Genomic DNA, 19312 nt, shown 5'->3' with positions numbered 1-19312 from the left:
CTTAGAGCTATGTCACCTGGAGGACCGAGACAGTTGTGATCTTTAATATATAATTTTCATTTAATAATAGAAGCCTCGTGCTCAATGTATCTTCTTCAAGAAACCATATTGCATCACAAATTCATAATGGGTAACTCTGGACAAAGGGTGATGGTATGATCTTTTTCCTATGCCTCTAGTATAAATGAAAGCACAAAAACAGGTGAATAATTATTTTCCAAAAGTGGTATAGAACATGACCACTTCAGTTTCACAACAACAAATGACACATGACAAACTTTAGTTTCATAGTCTAATACCTCTGGTCTGGCCATCCTGAAATGTTTGCCTAAAATTCCACTTAGTCTGATTTTTATGGACTGAAACCTCCAAAAACATGTCTCCCAACTAAGGACTGTGCTTGTCTAATTGTGTTCTTTGTGCCAGTCAGAGCACCCACTTAACTGGAGTGGCATCTAACCTGTCCCAAACTGGCAAAATGGGGGGAGGGGAGAAAAAAACCTAAGATTTCTGGCTTTTGTCCTCCACATTTTTTTCTTTTTCTTCTTTTTCCTTTTGATAACTTTGAATGGGGAAAGAGGGGGAAGTTTTCTATAGAATGGGCAGGAGAGTTGAAGGTTTTTTCTTTTTCTTTTTTTTCTTAGTACTTCCTATGTCAGGAAAACTGTCCAGTAAAAGCCCTGAAAGTATTTTTACATAGTGAAAGGTCCTCTTGATCCTTGTCACCTTGTCACCATGAAATGGTATATGATATGACCAGGGTTTCCCCGTTTCCCTACAATAGGGATTAATCTTCTTTAAAAGACAACAAAGCTGCCTCCCACCCCCAAGACTTGATGCATGTTCCTTGTCCCCTAAGATCATAAAAAGTCTCACTCATATGGAATCTTCCAACTTAGTAAATGTCTGAAGATCATGTGAGTCATCATAGCCTTCTCCTGTGACCAGATCGGTTTCTATACAGAGATGAGGGAGGCTAAATTCAGAAAGCTAACTTCCATTGTATCTTTGTTTCAAGTCCTTGATGTGTTAGGACAAAGTAAACCTTGTGTTAATTGGAATGCTTTGTTCAGTTCATTCCAATACCAAATCTGAATGGGGTTTTAGATCCTAGCATTAACTCCCTCCCCTAATAGCAGGTTACCCACAAATTTAATTTGAAAATAATTCACTAAAAGAAAGTAGAAGAAATCTTAAAACAAAAGAAAAAACAAAAATAAACTCACAGAATTAATAGTGAAAGAAAATCCAAATGATAATTTTGGTGAGGGAGAGAAAAATGATATATCATCTTACTGAAAATAAAATTAGCCTATCAAAAGAAAAGGCAAATAAGTACAAAACTAGAATTAAATTATCAGTGCACAGTAATCTTCCTCAAAAGTAGCCAGCATAGGGTAAAATTCAGTTTGAGCAATAAAAGAAAATAAATAAACAATTATGTAAAAATAAAAATGCAGAGGGAAAGAAAAAATAGATTAAAATTAAAACCATTGTAGTATGGGGGCAAAGGAGGAGGGGGAATGCTTGTATAATAAAACAAGGAGTCCTGCTTTAAAAAACAAAACAAAACAAAAGCAAAACAAAAGAAAGTCAAGCATTGGAATGCTAATTACTCCCAAACCAAAGAAAATTGTAGAAAAATGGATGAACTTCCCTCTTTGTAACACTAGGTGTTGCTGTAGCCTTTACTACTCACTTCCTTTACCTTTTATCAGAGTTTAGTCTCCAGGACCTGTACTCATAATTCTCAGGTAACATATTCCAAGGGCTTAATCTTCCAGGAGAAATATAAGAGACTTCCAAATTCAAATTTTAAGGTTGGTTTGAAAAAGTTGTAGGATTATTCATAATGCTAAAATGTGACTCAGCTTCCAGGGAGGTCTTAACCTCCAGTCAGAATTGCAGGGTCTTAGTTTGTGAAATACAAAATCCTTTAAGACTCCTTCCATGAATAGTTTGATTCCAAGTGATGACATACTCATAGACAATGGGAACAAATTAATTTTTAAAGAGAATCAGGCTTACAAAATACCTTTAAAATATGATTGTAGTTGCTGTTTTTCAGGTCTGCCTACAACAAAATGAGGAAAGGAAGGAGGTAGGTGAAAGATGTTCTTCAGCCACTGTACTTAATAGGGGAAGTAGCATCTACTAGCTATCCTATCAAACTGCTATAGACCCACATACCTACTGTGAAAAATGATGTTTATTTTCCACTGCATTAAATAGTCTCTGCCATGTAACCCAGCTGCTCCCTGGTCACAGTCTTCTCTGCTCTTCCAGTCTCCAAACTTCCTGGGACTAATAGATCTCATCTACTTCAGATCTTAAATACTGCACACAGCTGCCATATGATCCCCCTTTTCAGGAGCTCTTGAATTCTTTTCTGGCAAATTGGGGGTGTGGCTACATTCACAGGTACCACTGCGACTGAGGCAAAAGGTATGAGTGACATTTGCCTTTACCAGCACTCAAGATCTAGTGCCCTTTGAAACCACCTTCTCTTATATAGTCTTGTGCCTCCATTAACAACACCTTACTCTGGAAGAAGAGAAATGGGAGCTTCTACATTTGGGCATCTGAAACCCAGAGCATTTGGGGTTCTGGGAGGGAATGGACCCACAGATGAGATGGTATGGCCTTCCTTGAAGAAAGTAAAAAAAAAAAAAAAAAAGGTACCTAGAGTACAATCATGAATCAGATATGGAACAGGCAGTTTTATTTTCACACAGGAAGAGGGATGCTAAGTAATAAAGAATCCCAGAATGATTACAATCATTTAAGAGGTTATTATTCAGGTCTCACTGAGGCATTTGCAACAGGGCTGCTCATTTGCTATTTTGCATTCACTGAGTATAGCTATATCAGTGTCAGGAGTGTCCTTTTCTTTCTGGTATCTTCTATGTCTGTGGGCAACTCTTCTTCTCTTGACCAGCTGGTATTTTGCTGCTTTTTCCACCATGACTACTCCAGTAGTTAATACCCTGTTGGTTGGGTACCCAGGAGGGGGAAGATGCCAGCTGCATTTTAGACTTCACAAGGTCCTGTTTCAAAGGAAAGAAGACAGAAATAGTAGGTGAGCCCTGGTCCAGATGGATTTACAGAAGAATTCTATCAAATTATTAAAGAAAAATAAAAAACCAACCTATAAATTTTTTTCTCAAAAAATAAGGAAGCATTCTATCAAACTCCTTTTACAATCCTAATAATTAAACTACAGAATAATAGAGTGAACAATAGGCTGATATTATTAATGAACACTGATTTAAAAATTAAAAATAAAATCCTAGTAAAAAAAAAAAGACTAAAGCCATTTATTCCCACTCCTGCCCCAAGTCATTCATTATGATCAAGTTGGACTTATACCATATATTCAAAAATGACTCAACTTAAGGAAAATTGAGGGCTTTTGCCCTCTCTCAGCTGCTCTCTGGCCACAAGAGGACAACAGTCTCTTTTAGATGATTCCTCATGGAATTCTCTTTATAATGTTTCTTTATAAAACAAACTAGAAGTTTCTCTGTCTTCTTTCTCTCTGTATTCTTCACAGTTTAACAACAGAGGATTATAGAGACTTTGGAAGCCTTCCAAAGATTTTAGAGAACTGTCATGGGCCTGACTTAGGCCAGTAACTTGGTAGTTTAGGTCTGATATTAGAATGAAATGAATATATATTATTCAAAAGTTAACAAAAGGTTTGCTTAGTGTAATAAGTGTAATGTCCTCCACGTATAGCATAGAGGTGTCATTGTGTGGCTCACAAGGAGGTAGAATAGACATCTCTGACTTCATTTCCATCATCCCCACCACTTCTTCTCCAAAGGACATTTTAGTTCTTGCCAGGAGGAGAAGCAGGAGATGGGGGCCAGTCCTTTGGCCATTGATCTCTCTTCAGAAAGAGGGGGGTACTAGGTTAGAACTATATCTATTTGCTTAAATATTATTATTCTAGGGAATGTTTTTTCAGATTCAGTCTAATTTCTAATTGCTGTTTCATTAATTGGAAGAAGGAAGACCCTAAGCTTTTTATCTAAGGTTTGACTCCCTTCCAATCAGATACCAATTCCACAATGAACAGTAATGAGCAAAGAAACTCCATTTGTCCAAATCCATAGTCAAAAAAAAAAATGAGAAAAAGCATAAATGTGAGAGTGGGCAGCTAAGTGGTATGGTGGATAGAGTACCAGATCTGGAATCAGGATGATGACTTGAGTTCAAATCCAGCCACACTTACTAGGTGTCTGACCCTTGGTAAGTCACTCAACCCTGTTTGCCTCAGTTTCCTCATCTGTAAAATGAGCTGGAGAAGGAAATAGCAAACCACTCCAGTATCTTTGTCAAGAAACCCTCCAAAGGATCACAAAGAGTTGGAAACAACTGAAATGACTGAAGAACAACAACAAGAAATATTGATTGATTGATTGAAGCAAGTGAGAAGTAGGAGCTCTGCTACCTTTAATAGCCTGATGCAATTTAAGCAGAGCTCAACCCAAAAGGATATGTAGTTGTCACAGTTATTGAGAATGAAATCAGCTCCAAAAGGAGAGATCTAACAGAAGGTAGCTCAGGCTGGTCATAGGGCCTGACAGGCTATGCTGTGACAATAAATCCAATTTTTCAAACCCTTTTTCTTTGGAAATTTTAGTTCCTTCTTTTCTGAATCCCTTTGGGGAGTTGCCTACAATAGAATCCATCTTTATGGGGACTGGATATGTCCATCTTAGCTACCAAACAGGATCAAAGGATGGTTTCCATCAAGGGTATCTAACTGGTTTAACTGACTGCAAAAGTAAGTCTTCTGGGAGTTCCCTAAACTGATGGTAATTTGCTGAGGTCTCTGAATTGGCTCATTTGGACCAAACCCTCCACAATCACTGCTTGAGCGAATGATAAAGTTGCTGTTTGAACTTCTCTTGCAATCTTTCCAGATGCTTGGTGGGAAAAGTTTTTTTTTTCTCATAAGAAGAAAATTTCATTCTGGGGGACATTAATAGAATAAGTTCTGTACTTTCTTACCATTGGTTACCAAGTCTCATTCTCATTTTTGCCATCAGTCGGTCTTCACTTCCTACCTATCATTTCCTACCTGAAGTCTACCAGACTTCACATCTATAAGCAATGCCCTTTTTACTAGTGCTGTTCTGCTTCCATAGTACAGTCCTTAAAAACTAAGAAAGAGCTCTTTTGGCTGCTGAATGCATTAGGACAGGCAGCTTTCTTATGCTGTTAATTTGGATTCTCTGTGATGGTTAATAATAACCAGGAAATGGTAAATCTGGCATTTTCTTTGACTTCCTCCAGCACCCACTATGTTAATCACTCCATGTCAGTGGGGGCCTTCTCTCTGTTTCACTGAGAAGACTCTATACACTGCAGAAAGGGCCCTTACCACATATTGCCATATTCAGCCATCTGATCACTCTGTGTTCCTTGTATCATAGCTCTTTCCCTCATTTTGACTAAAATGTAAGCCAGCATGCCATCACATTTCTACTACCAACTTTAATGGACTAGGTTTGACTCAGGTCTGTCCTCTGGTAGGTTAGGGCCTGAAACTGGAATGAGTTGAAACACTTATAATCCACATAACACTTTTAAAAGCAAGTTTGCTTAACCACAGTAGGGGGAGAATATCTGTTGTCCCAGTTAGTGAGAACCAAGTCTAGACATCAGCTCCCTTCTTCTCCCAACTTTCCCCAAAGTTTAAATTTCAAGCCCTGTTAGAGTTGTTGGGAGGGTATTTCAATGTCTGAGTTTTTTTAAGTGGCAAGGGTCCCCCATTACATCCTGGGCCATCTCTAGTCACCCTGAAAAATATCTGGTCACTGGATCCAGATGGCTCAGGAGGAGAAAGTGAGGCTGGTGACCTTGCACAGTCCTCCCTCACTCAAATCAAAGTCAACTGAAAGTCATGTCGTCATTTCCCTAATGTCATGGTCTTCTTCGGAAACAAAGGACAAACACGAGTTTTTAAGTAACCTGATACTGCTAATAAATTACATGGCTATTGATCGTGATTCTGCCTAAGTCTATAAGTTTTGTAGTTTGAAATTGTAGAGAGGAAACTACCCCATGGAAGAAGAGATTTCCTCAGTATTTATTGGGATAGGGAACAAGCAGTTTACAGTTTTTGCAAATTTGTTCATTTCTTATACTAGCAATTCAGAGCACACTCATTAGACTGCCTATGAATCTGCAAAGGGAGGAATAACTAAGGGGAGCTAGTAGCAGAATAGGGGTTGGTGTAGATGAAAAGTACTGCATCACTATATTTTTATTCACATACATATATATTTTGTAACATCAAAATCATATATATATATTTGAGTTAATATGTATATATCTGCATATCTTTGTAGAGTATTGATGAAAAGTTGGCCTTTAACAGTTTTTTCTTAATCATAAATTTTCTTAAGCCCTGGAAAAAGTAGCAAAAAAAAAGAGCAGTGTTTGAAAATTGAGGGCATGTCTAGTCTGGGACAGACACTGAAAGAAACTGCTGTTTCCCCCTGATGACATGTCTTGGAAAAATATCCCTGCTGCTAATAAACACTATTCCTTCCTCCTCAGAACTGCTTATTCCTTTGCTACAGAACAAGGCTTCGCAGTGTAAAGGGCTTAATGAGTTCTAAGTTATGTCTCCTTTGGATTTTACTCTTTTTCTCCCTTTGCTTCATTTCCAAACCATCCTTTAAGGTTGTTCTTTCTAAACTTCCTCCCCACCTTTTTCAGAGTCAGAGTACAGAAAAAACAATAATTCAAATAATTTGGCTTTGGCAGGTTTGTTTAATTCAGTTCATTTCAGTTCAATTCCATTCAGGTGATATTTATCAAGGGCCTCTTGTGTACTGTGTAGTATGCTAGGCACCATGAGCCACAGAAAAACAGTAGAATATAGACATTTGTGTATTTATCAAATACCTAGGGTACAGTTCTAAAGCAACATGTGAGTTAATGTAGTACATACAGACTGGAGAGATAAGAGCTGACAGACCCCTTCCCCCAAAAAAGGGAAAGATCACTGAGGCAATTATTTAGGTAAGGCTTTTTCATTTTTCATCCGCTTGTCACTTAAGTATTCATTCTTTCCAAAGGTTTCTGAATGCTCCCTTTGTCACCCATGGCCAGGGTAAAGGGGCACTCCAACAAGGAGCTCTGCTCTAGATTCACCCAGAGCCTGGGGTCACCTGACCCCCAAAGAGAGGAGACAGGCTTTTCTTACACCCTTCAGCTAGTTATTCCCCCCCTCTTCAAGTTAAAACTCTGAGGAAAATCTCAAAAAGAAAATAAGTATGGTTCATGTATAGGTTTTCTCCAAAAGAACTTACAAGGGTCCCTTTTACAAAATGAATTCAATGTATAAAGTAGATATTGGGTATAGAACAACTATTTCCTCCTCAACAAAAACAACAAAATTTAAGACACAAAAGACTCATAAGTGTGTACTATCAAATTCTTAATATAAAATAATAACCTCACTATCATTATAATCTCCTTGAAAATAAAGGTACTTTGTAGGACTACTGAACAGACACTCCATTTTCACTTCAGGCCTGTCCTGTCTAAGCACCTTTTTGTGGATCCAGATTTTTTGACCAGCTAGGCATGTCTTTTTAGTCCTTCTCGGTTCAGGATAAGCCTGTCAGTGACCATTTCCTTTTGAACGCCTGAGGTTACACCAGAACTGGAAGTGTCCATTTCTCAGGATTCCCTGTGGTCAGGAAATTCAAAACACAGGACTTGACCAGGGATTTGAGGACCAGTCTCAGGCTCACTTAGGTAAGCCTATGTTCTTGCTGCCCTGTGAGATTAGCTTCCATTGCCACTGGGACAGAGGAAAAGGGACAGAAATTCTACTTTCCTCTTGCTGAAAGTCCAAGTGAGGCCTGGCAGCGCTCAAAAAGTAGTAGCCTCCTTATCATCTTATAAAACTAAGGGGGTAACTCTTCTTAGCTGAGTAGCCAATCATCTTCAGTTCCATACCAGTCTGGGGAACCAAACAGCCAATTAGAGGTTGTGCTTCACATAGCCTAGAGTATGTTCAGCCCCATGGGAAGTTCCCTAGTCCTTTGGGTTTGAGGGGGTTAGGGAGTGCCTCTGCTAATCACCCCTGTTACAACCTTTCCCCTTGTGTTTATCACTTACAGAGCTTCAAACTGCCACTAGACTCTTGCTTTCTTTTTCTCTGCTTTTGTCTTAGGAATTGAGAAATGCTCATTTGGAAGAAGCCCCCCTCTGCTTTTTTTTTTTTTTTTTTTGATTAAAATTTTCTTCTTCTAGAAGAAGTAACATGGACAATCAGTCATGGTCAAAGGTCAGGCTTCCTATGGAAGAACAAGGTAATGCCACTGAGGGAGGAAATGGTAATAGACAGTCTACTTTGTTAATTTCTGGATGACAGTAAGATTCCAAGAAGTAAGTCACTGTAGATGCAAAGAAAGCATACTTTTTCTGTAGTTTCTTAGTCCACATAACCATACTCAGGGCAGAGAAAGAAGTTTTGAGGTAGCCGGTTGAAGAAAAAAACCTAAGAAATCTTAGGGCCATTAGGTACACAGGGCTCACATGGCAAGAAACTCAGCTTGTAATTCAGAACGTGGGATATCAGCCAGAGACAGTCATCAGAGGAAGATGGGTACTAATTCTCGTCAAACAGTTATAAAAGCAATGGTGACAAGCAAAACATCATTATCAGATTTCTAGGTCGTGCTCAGTGTCAGGCATGAAAACAGAAACACCAGTCACACTGTCAGTCAACACTCTGAAATGAAATCTTGTGTTTAGATCCTGGGTGCAGGACACGGTGGAGCAAGGGGTGGGGAGGGGAAAAAAAAAAGAGAGATAGCCCTTGCCCTGGGAGAGCTCCCAGTCTGCCAAGAAATAGTAAATGTGCAAATACTTAGGATTATATGTAATATAAACATAAAGAATTGGGGGGGAAAACCACATGCAACTACATCTATATTAGTGATATGTACATGGATGCTAATTTTTCATATGTAATAGTAAGAACTTTCAATCTTCCAGACATGAACAAATATGCTATCCAGACTAGTTATCTTACATTTGTGAATTCCATGATAGCTCCAATGGAATGTTTTATAAGCAAGCAAAGGTTTTTTCAGGCAATTTTAGAGGATATGAGTGTAGAAGAAACTTGGCTCATAGTGTCTGCAGCCTGCTTGGTTTAACTCATGCCTCTGAAGCAAACCAAACTTTTCCCTGTCTCCGTGTCCAATTTCCCATTCACAGCTTTTCATTTCCCCAAATCTCCTTAGTCCTCTTCAAAAATTTGCTCAATATTTCCCTCCTCAAAGAAGTCTTCCAAGATTTATATTTCTCAACTTAAGTACTTGCAGTCATGTCAAGAACTACCCCAATGATTCTGGTTACTTAACCCTTGAGTAAATATTTCCATTCATATGAGAAATGAGGGTCAGATTGGAGTAAATCCAATGTATTAGACATAGGGATGGACCTGCAAGGGCCAACCAGTGGAGAGTGTACTGGGCTCCCTGACAACTTCCAGGGCTCACCACTGAATGATTTGGTGCTTTTGAGATGTTGCAGCCAACATCCCTGAGTGTCTCTTGGTTTTTTCTTTATGCTCCATCCTGCTATAAGGGTAGGGTATTGCATCAGTTTAAAAAATGAGACATATGCCTCTCTGTCTCTCCTATTAACTTTCCATTAACTTTCCAAAATGTGTGGCAAGTAGTTCTTCCCTGGTCAGCTCACAAGATTAAAGGAACGACTTTTCCTTCTTCACTCTGACAGCATGGAAATTGTGAGCTCATGGCATCTAAAATACATGTGTTGACTTGGGTGAGGTTATAGGCCTTGGGCTCTAGCTGCCTCTTGTGTTCCTTCCCTGAGAATACGTGACCAAACAGGAATCCTGAGATGGACACATCCAGTCTTGGAGGCAGTCTTGTGAGTTTCAGAGATCCTAGTTTGTCTCCTTATTCCTTTTCTCTTTCTGTAGAGCTCATGGGCCCCTCAGAACTTACAACAGGAAAAGTGCTTTGCAATCCTACACTTCTCAGCAAAGAAGATTGCCTCCAGCAGTGGTATGAACCGAAGCCAAGCCTGACTGGACATGACATAGATCTCATGGAAACTGTTTAGACAGTGCAGAGCTAAAATGTAAAATGCCAATTTAGCACTCTCACAAGCTGCTTCATGATTTGATGTTAAGTCCCAACTTCCTTGGAGACTGTAACAGTATTTATAAGTTACTTCTGTCAAAGTCTTTCTTTTTTTTAAAATTTATTTATTTAACTATTAACATTCATTTTCACAAAATTTGGGGTTCCAAATTTTCTCCCCATTTCTCCCCTCCCCCCACCCCAAAATGCCAAGCATTCTAATTGCCCCTATCACCAATCTGCCCTCTCTTCTAACATCCCTCCCTTCCCTTGTCCCCATCTTCTCTTTTGTCCTGTAGGGCCAGATAACTTTCTATATCCCATTACCTGTATTTCTTATTTCCTAGTAGCAAGAACAATACTTGACAGTTGTTCCTAAAACTTTGAGTTCCAACTTCTCTTCATCCCTCCCTCCCCTCCCATTCCCTTTGGGAAGGCAAGGAATTCAATATAGGCCATATCTGTGTAGTTTTGAAAATGACTTCCATAATAGTTGTGTTGTGTAAGACTAACTATATTTCCCTCCATCCTATCCTGCCCCCCATTGCTTCTATTCTCTCTTTTGATCCTGTTCCTCCCCAAGAGTGTTGACTTTAAATTGCTCCCTCCTCCCACTGCCCTTCCTTCCATCATCCCTCCCCACCCTGCTTATCCCCTTCTCCCCCACTTTCCTGTATTGTAAGATACGTTTTCATACCAAAATGAGTGTGCATTTTATTCCTTCCTTTAGTCGAATGTGATGAGAGTAAGCTTCATGTTTTTCTCTCACCTCCCCTCTTTTTCCCTCCACTGAAAAGTCTTTTTCTTGCCTCTTTTATGAGAGATAATTTGCCCCATTCCATTTCTTCCTTTCTCCTCCCAATATATTTCTCTCTCATCCCTTAATTTCATTTTTTTAAGATATGATCCCCTCCTATTCAATTCACTCTGTGCTCTCTGTCTCTCTCCACCAACTGCCCAGATACTGAAAAGTTTCAAGAGTTACAAATATTGTCTTTCCATGTAGGAATGTAAACAGTTCAACTTTAGTAAGTCCCTTCACTTCTCTTTGCTGTTTACCTTTTCATGCTTTTCTTGATTCTTGTGTTTGAAGGTCAAATTTTCTTTTCAGCTCTGGTCTTTTCATCAAGAATGCTTGAAAGTCCTCGATTTCACTGAAAGACCATTTTTTCCCCCTGAAGTATTATACTCAGTTTTTCTGGGTAGGTGATTCTTGGTTTTAGTCCTAGTTCCTTTGACTTCTGGAATATCGTACTCCATGCCCTTCGATCCCTTAATGTAGAAGCTGCTAGATATTGTGTTATCCTGATTGTATTTCCACAATACTTGAATTGTTTCTTTCTAGTTGCTTGCAATATTTTCTCCTTGACCAGGGAATTCTGGAATTTGGCCACAATGTTCCTAGGAGTTTCTCTTTTTGGATCTCTTTCAGGAGGTGATCAGTGGATTCTTTCAATATTTATTTTGCCCTATGGTTCTAGAATATCAGGGCAATTTTCCTTGATAATTTCATGAAAGATGATGTCTAGGCTCTTTTTTTTGATCATGGCTTTCAGGTAGTCCCATAATTTTTAAATTGTCTCTCCTTGATCTATTTTCCAGGTCAGTTGTTTTTCCAATGAGATATTTCACATTATCTTCCATTTTTTCATTCTTTTGGTTTTGTTTTATGATTTCTTGGTTTCTCATAAAGTCATTAGCCTCCATTTGTTCCATTCTAATTTTTAAAGAACTGTTTTCTTCAGTGAGCTTTTGGACCTCCTTTTCCATTTGGCTAATTCTGCTTTTGAAAGCATTCTTCTCCTCATTGGCTTTTTGAACCTCTTTTGCCAATTGAGTTAGCTTATTTTTAAAGGTGTTATTTTCTTCAGCATTTTTTTGGGTCTCCTTTAGCAAGGTGTTGACCTGCTTTTCATGCTTTTCTTGCATCTCTCTCATTTCTGTTCCCAGTTTTTCCTCCACCTCTCTCCCTTGATTTTCAAATTCCTTTTTGAGCTCTTCCATGGCCTGAGACCATTGAATATTTGTTTTGGATGTTTGGGATACAGAAGACTTGACTTCTATGTCTTTCCCTGATGGTAAGCATTGTTCTTCCTCATCAGAAAGGATGGGGGGAGATATCTGTTCACCAAGAAAGTAACCTTCTATGGTCTTATTTTCTTCCCCTTTTTTGGGCATTTTGCCAACCAGTTACTTGACTTTTGGGTCCTTTGTCAAGAGTAGGATATATTCTGGGAATCTGTGAGATCTCAGTTCCTCCAAGGGGGCACAATCAAGCGTGTACTGGTCTGGATGCAGAGAGGGATTTTTGTGCCCAGAATCTTAACATTTACCTCTCCACAGCCACCTGGCCTCCAGTTCTGCCAAGTCAGCACTGGGGGCTGATTTTCAGATAAGCTGGATGAGCAGGGCCGCCATTCAGTGTGAGACAAAGACCAGCTCTGCCAGAGCCTCCACCCAGGGCTGAGGTAAGACTCAGCTCTTCAGTGTCCCTAGGGGTTTTTACGCTCCAACAATGGAGCTTCCATATGGGCTGCTGTGCTGCCTCTGTGACCACTGCCTGCTGCCAGAGCTATGGGAAGGTCCTTCTCCCTTCCTGGCCAGCTGATAAAATCCCGTCACTGACCTCTGGCACCTGTGGGTTGAGGGATCTGAGGACCTGCTGCTGGGACTGGAGATTCCGCCCCCGAGGTGTCCTCCTCCCGGAGTCTCATTGTTCCGCGTCAATTGGCCAAGGCTGGGTTGGGCTGTGCCCTCAGCTCCACGTCTGGTGCAACCGACGTTTCTGTGGGCCTTTCAGGTCACCGTGGGCCTTTCAGGTCACCGTGGGCTGGAAATCTCCTCCACTGTGTTGTTCTCCACTTCTGCTGCTCCAAAATTTGTTGAGAGTCCCTCTCTACAGGTATTTTATGGGCTGTGGGGGGAGACCTGCATAAGTGTGTCTTTCTAGTCTGCCATCTTGGCTCCGCCCCCTAAAGTCTTTCTTAATTTGTATTTGTGAGTTTCTTGTATCAAGAAGAGACAGTAGGGGTGGGATGAGGAATGCTGCTGCTTTGAGAAGACCATATAAATGAGCCAGATCTAAGTTTAATGAGATTTTTCTTGCCTTTAACATGGAGGTAGAGGTACACAGTTTGAGAAAGTCTCCCCACTTTCTTCAGGGGTCAGGATCCCCCAAGACTGAACCTTTCTTTGTGCATGGTTCCAAAGCTGAAAAGGGTATTTTAACAGTAAGGAAGAGGGTGAATAGAAGAAGCTTGTTTTATTTTGGGGGGGGGGGTATTTAGGTGTTAGGAACAGTGGGCACCACAGATCAGGAGAGAGGGAATGAAACATAAAAAAATTGTTTTGCTAGGTTAAAGGAGAGACAAATGTTCATTCTCTCACTCTCCATCACTGGTGTTCCTTGCTTGCATGTTCCCAACCAAGTATAATTTTGGAGAGTTTCTCTGATATGGAGGACTACTCTCTCTTGAAATGAATGAAAAAGTAGTAGATAAGTTGCATAGGAATGTATCAGGTTTTCAGAATAGTTTCAGGAATTCAGAAAGCTACAGTTGATGGGACAAACCCTCTTTGCAAAACAGCAGATCTTAAGGTAGTACAGTTTTATGAATTATGTGTTCTGGAAACTTAAAGTGAGGATCATCACTACCTCTAACCTGGTTTAGAAAGTCACATATCTCCCTGGAAAATATGATGGAGAAGAGGGGAGACTAGGCTGTCCAAGGACAATACTCTCTCTAGAGCTTACATTGGGCTTTCTCAGAAGTAATCTTTCTTTGTAGCCCCATTACTGTGACCATATCCACATAGATCTCACTTGAACTGAGCATAAACTTTTGGGAAGCAGAGGTTCTTTGACCCTGTGAGAAAGAAAAATGTCATAGATATTTTAAAACTGGAAGAGACCTTGGAGATCATTCTGTATCCCATTATTTTATAGAAAAGGAAATTGAAGCCAAGAAAGGTTAGTTTATAAAAGATCAATGTGTCAGTTATAGAACTGAAGCTCTTGACTCCTAGTCTAATGCTCCCTTATCGATACCATCTATATGACATTCAGCAGCAGCCTCAAAGATACTCTCTTTAAAGAAGTCTCATCTTTTTTATATTTTTGTTTGGTGAACTCTGTTACTAACTCAGATTTTCTATAAACAGATGGAAGCCTCTTCTCTTTCTACAATGAATGTTTCAAAAACACAACAGAAGAAAATAAAGCCAGAGACCTAAGAGAAATGAGGCAGGGGTTCGATTAGAGCATATACTACAGACCATGCTCAGAGCCTTCCTGGTTACTTTTAGGGGACATAAGTGCTCAGTGCTGAAGGATTTGTCTTCAGGATGATGAAACAATCTTTGGTTCTATCTCCATGACAGGCACTATGTTAAAAAGAATTGGCCAGTGAGCCAAGAAGAGTGGATGACTGAGCAGAAATTAAAAGGAGTGCCTCCTTGCCCTTTGATGCTTCCTCTGTTCCCATTTGCTGAACATAATGGGGACTCTATGAGACTGTTGGACTTTCTAAAAGGAAGGATGGGCCTCTTTTCTGCCCTACCGACTTCTCCCCTCCTCACTTTCTCTTTCTGCCCCACCTCACTCCTCCGCCAGCTATGGCAGCTGTTCGTAAATGGCAACGAGCACCTGTTGGCTCCAGTTGTCACTTCTATTTGTGTCCCCTGCACCGCCCCACCCCAGCGGAATATAAAAGCTAAAGAGATAGGCTTTTCAGGAGGGGTTATATAGGGAAATTCTACATTCTTCAATAAGGACTTACTGGAAGCAGCAGTTTTCTGCAACTATACCCTTCTCAGAGAAGACCACTCCCAGAAGAACGAGCCCAAGATGCGAAGTGACTTGACAAAAGATACGGACAATTCACAGCCCAAGTGAGAGTGAAATGGCCCTTCAGCAGTCTTACAAAATGCTTTGTGTTTTAATATTTCAAGCATAAAACTCCTGGGAGAGTATGAAGAGTTATGAGTTACTATTGTTTGTCATTGTGTGCTTGTGAGTCTTATGTTTTAAGCATTTCTTTCCTGTAGAGGAAAAAAATTCCTCTCCCATACCTGATCTACATTGAATATTGAGTACCTTTCTGGTCCTTTCTGGGGAGATTCCTGGTTTGGAAGCAATGGGTAGAGTTCCAATGAAAATAGTAGTCTTGTGCCAGGTTCTGGCACCATCCAGTGATGGGATCCAATACAAAAGAGGGCACTGTATTCACAAAACTTCAGACTTTACTCTGCGTCTCAAGTCTCTTGTCTCTAGAATTAGGTTAATTATGCTCTAGAACTTAGGGGAAAGTTTTGGCAACTATTGTTACTACTTGGTAGGATACTACATAACAGAGAAAAGTGCCTGAATTGGAGTAAAATACTACTTGCCTTGTTTATCTTGTTTTTCATTCTAGATTTTCTACCACGTGATGTTGGTTTAATTAAATTGTACATACTTTTAATTAAAGTCTATATGTTTTGCATGTTAAGACCATCCCTTTGAGAAAGTTTAAAGTGAGGACTTTCTCACCGGGGAGGATATTTACGTTGTAATTTATACTTTTGAAAACTCTCCTAAATACTTAGAGATAGACCTGTTTGATGGCAGGGTTTCAGAGAATCACCAATTTAGAGCTGGAAGGAAATACAGAGCTCATCTAACCCAACCTCTTCATTTTATAGATGAGAATACTGGGCTCCAGGGAGACTGAGTTGCCCTAGGTTACACAAGTAGGCAATAACTAAGCCCATCTCCTTCTCCAAATCTAGCTTATGTCCCACTTCACTATGCTGCCTTCCTGGGAACATCCAGGAAGAACAAATCTAGTGAGAAACAATTTGAAAATGTACATTTAGTCCCTAGAAATTCAGGTTTGAAGGATTAGAAAATAGTGAGGAAGATTTCAGAGAAACATAAAAGGGGAATTTATGACTAAATGTAGGAAATTTCTCATACTGTGCAAAGTCATCTTACCTAGGTAAGTCAAATTTACTAAACAATTCTATCAGTGGGCAGCTATGGGAGTTGTGTTTCTAACTTATGCTAGAAACAACCTATGTTGCAAATGGCATTAAAAAAGTAGAAGCGTTTAAATACCCTCTCTGGTTGTCCAAGGTTCTTGATGAATCTAATCATTAATAATCTAATCATTAATATTCTATGGCTTAGATTCTCCTCTTTGATACCTATGTCAAGAGGGTGTTGGAAAGATCTAGTTGGTTGGTTGTCTTTCATTCTCAAAGAGGACTAAAATAATATCATTATGCTAGAGTCAAGTTTCAGTGTGTCTGATTGTGGCTGATTAGATCAAATGAGCTCGGGTTAATAAGAGGTAGGGCACAAACAGTCCATGTGAATATTTGGGAGGGATTCTCTAAATTTGCACATCTTGCATTTCTTTTGAGCTATTTCAATTCTACTTTGCTCATACATCAAAGCCCCTTCTCTGATGTGGATATGCCATGCTGAGTGGTCCTGTGCCAGTGTCTTCCATGTCACATAATCAATTACAAAGTTAACAGAGGTCTTGAGAGTATCCTTGTATCGCTTCTTCTGACCACTATGTGAACACTTGCCCTGTGTGAGTTTTCTATAAAATAGTCTTGTTGGCAAGCATACATTTTGCATTCAAACAACCCAATATGGCCAGCCGATTGGAGCTGCACTCTCTGAAGTAGAGTTTTAGCGTTTGGCAGTTTAGTTTGAGAAAGGACATCAGTGTCTGGTATCTTATCCTGCCAGGTGATCTTCAGAATCTTCCTAAGACAATTAAAATGGAAGTGATTCAGTTTCCATGGCATGGTACTGGTATACTGTCCAGGTTTCACAGGCATACAACAATGAGGTCAGCACAACAGTCCTGTATGCCTTCAGTTTGGTAGTTAGCCTAATACCTCTTCTCTCCTCCTTTCCTTTGGAGCCTCCCAAACACTGAGCTAGCTCTGCAAATGCATGTGTCAACCTCACTATCACTGTGTATATCCCTGGAAAGTACACTACCATGGAGAAATGCCAGGAACAGAACAGAGGTCTGCATACAATGTTTGTAGATCTGACCAAAGCCTTTGATGCTGTTAGTTGTGAGAACATATGGAAAATTATGTCAAAATTTGGTTGTCCAGAGAAGTTCATCAGTATTGTATGTCAATTTCATGATGTCATGCTTGCCCAGGTTCTAGATAATGCACAAAGCTCTGGTGATTTCCCAGTCTCCAATGGAATGAAACAAGACTTGCTCCCATGCTTTTTAGCATGATATGTTCAGCCATGCTGTCAAATGCTTTGAATGAGGATGAACATGGCTTCAAGGTCAGTTACCACAATGATGGTAAATTCTTCAATTTGAAAAGGCTACAAGCTAAGACCAAAGTGAAGGGAGTGTTAGTGCATGATTTTCTGTTTGTTGATGATTATATACTCAATGCAGCCTCTGAAGCTGAGATGCAACAAAGTATGGATCGATTCTCTGCTATTTGTGCAATTTTGGCCTAACAATTAACACCAAGAAAACACAGGTGCTCTCCCTCAGCCATCACCACACCATCCATTCATGGAACTACTGGTTACAGCAAATGGAGAAGTTTTGAATGCTGTGGATAAGTTCACTTACCTTAGAAAAGAACCTGGAAGCTGATTGTAATGACCTCCTGCCCAAGAAAAAGCAGGAGCAATCAGCCCCAGAAAGGGAAGGGGTTTGCTTGGGTGGCCACAGAGTGGAATAAAAACTGCAGAACTGCATAGACTCCAAAGTTGACTTGTCCTTTGGTCCTTCTTGCAGCCTGTACAGACAAGGTTTGGGTAGTCTTAGCTTCTCATTTCCAGGACTCTGCTTGCTGCTACTTCTGTGCAAGGCCAGGGCCACTTTTTTCTGTCTCATGTTGATCATTTAATCAATAAGGAGAATTAAAAAAACAACAACACACCTTTTGAAACACTTAAAATGAGTTGAGAAAATATCTAAAACCAGAAAAAAATTCTAAAACAACACATGTACAGTAAGCAAAAGCTTAATAATAAAGAATAAGTTTATTTTCCCAAAAGATGGGGAAGAATGTCTTGACTCAGTTAATGAAATGTCTGAATTGTACAATATTTTAAAAGTAATTAATTCCAACTATCATACATACAAGCTAAAGAACTAAGGATGAATAAATAGGTGAACCTATTGTTTATAACACCATACAATAATGTATCATCAACATAAAAATCTCAAGTATACTACTTCTTTCAGACTTTTAACTTCAGTAATAATTTCCTGCACTGAAAAATAATCGCAAACACAGTAGAGGTAGCTAGATGGTATAGTGAATGGAGTGCTGAGTCAGAAAGAACCAAACCACCCCAGAAACTTTCTCATCCTCAAATGGGTAGTGCTAATGGAACGGTCAAGCAGAATGGGAATTCATTGTCCATTAGGTGCAGGCACTTGCACCAGGGACACAGAAAAATGACAGAATCACAGACTGAGAGTTAGACGGGGACTAGTCCAACTCACTCATTTTACAGGTGATGGAACTGAGGTCTAGAGAAGCTGCCTGAACTCGCCAAAGCTCACACAAAGGCAGGTAGGGATCTGCAGACAGGCTCTCTGAATCCAAACCCAGCACTCTTTCCTCTAAACCACACTGCCTTCCATAAGTAGAAGGCATGATCCTTGCTCTTTTAGGAGAAGTATGACAAACATAAGGTGGCATATTATATACGTTTGAAATAAAGTATGCAGACAGGAAGGCCCACGATGCCCAAGATGCCCACGATCCGCCCCGCGAAGGAGCCAACACAAGCCCATGATGAAAGGACTGTCCTGAGCTGGGGGGTAGTTTGGATTGGGAACCAAGTAGGTAAAAACAAAACAGAAAGCTATGCTGAGTCAAAATCAGGACTTTACCGAGTGCCCAAATCCAAGGAACTGAAATAGAAACTGGAAGTCTGCTGCAGTTTACCAAAAAAAGTTCTTTCTGCACCATGGGTAAGACAGGCAAAGCTAACACTAAACTGCCACCCATTTTACCGATGAAGAAACTGAGGTCAGACTTGCTCACAGGGGCTCCTGAAAAAGAGGCGAGGGGCTGTAAAGGAAGCAGGGGTCTTCTTATTTCCAGTCGCAGCCTGTCCTGCCCTGGGGTTCTAGAACCACGCCTCAATCAGGGCCAGCACAGGT

General features: G+C 40.0%; 1 long non-coding RNA gene across 1 annotated transcript; it reads right to left on the bottom strand.

Annotated features, from left to right (window-relative positions):
* Window positions 1-2698: 2698 nt before the first annotated feature.
* Window positions 2699-19312, bottom strand: LOC140533989 (uncharacterized). The gene is made up of 3 exons (XR_011977131.1): window positions 19040-19312; window positions 17762-17930; window positions 2699-3047 (listed from the first exon to the last, which is right to left on the bottom strand). It is a non-coding gene; the product is annotated as an uncharacterized lncRNA (long non-coding RNA).

Source organism: Notamacropus eugenii, chromosome 3 (genome assembly GCF_028372415.1).
Source record: "Notamacropus eugenii isolate mMacEug1 chromosome 3, mMacEug1.pri_v2, whole genome shotgun sequence".
In the NCBI taxonomy this organism is placed as follows: Eukaryota; Metazoa; Chordata; class Mammalia; order Diprotodontia; family Macropodidae; genus Notamacropus; species Notamacropus eugenii.
This window is presented reverse-complemented; position numbering and strand designations above follow the sequence as displayed.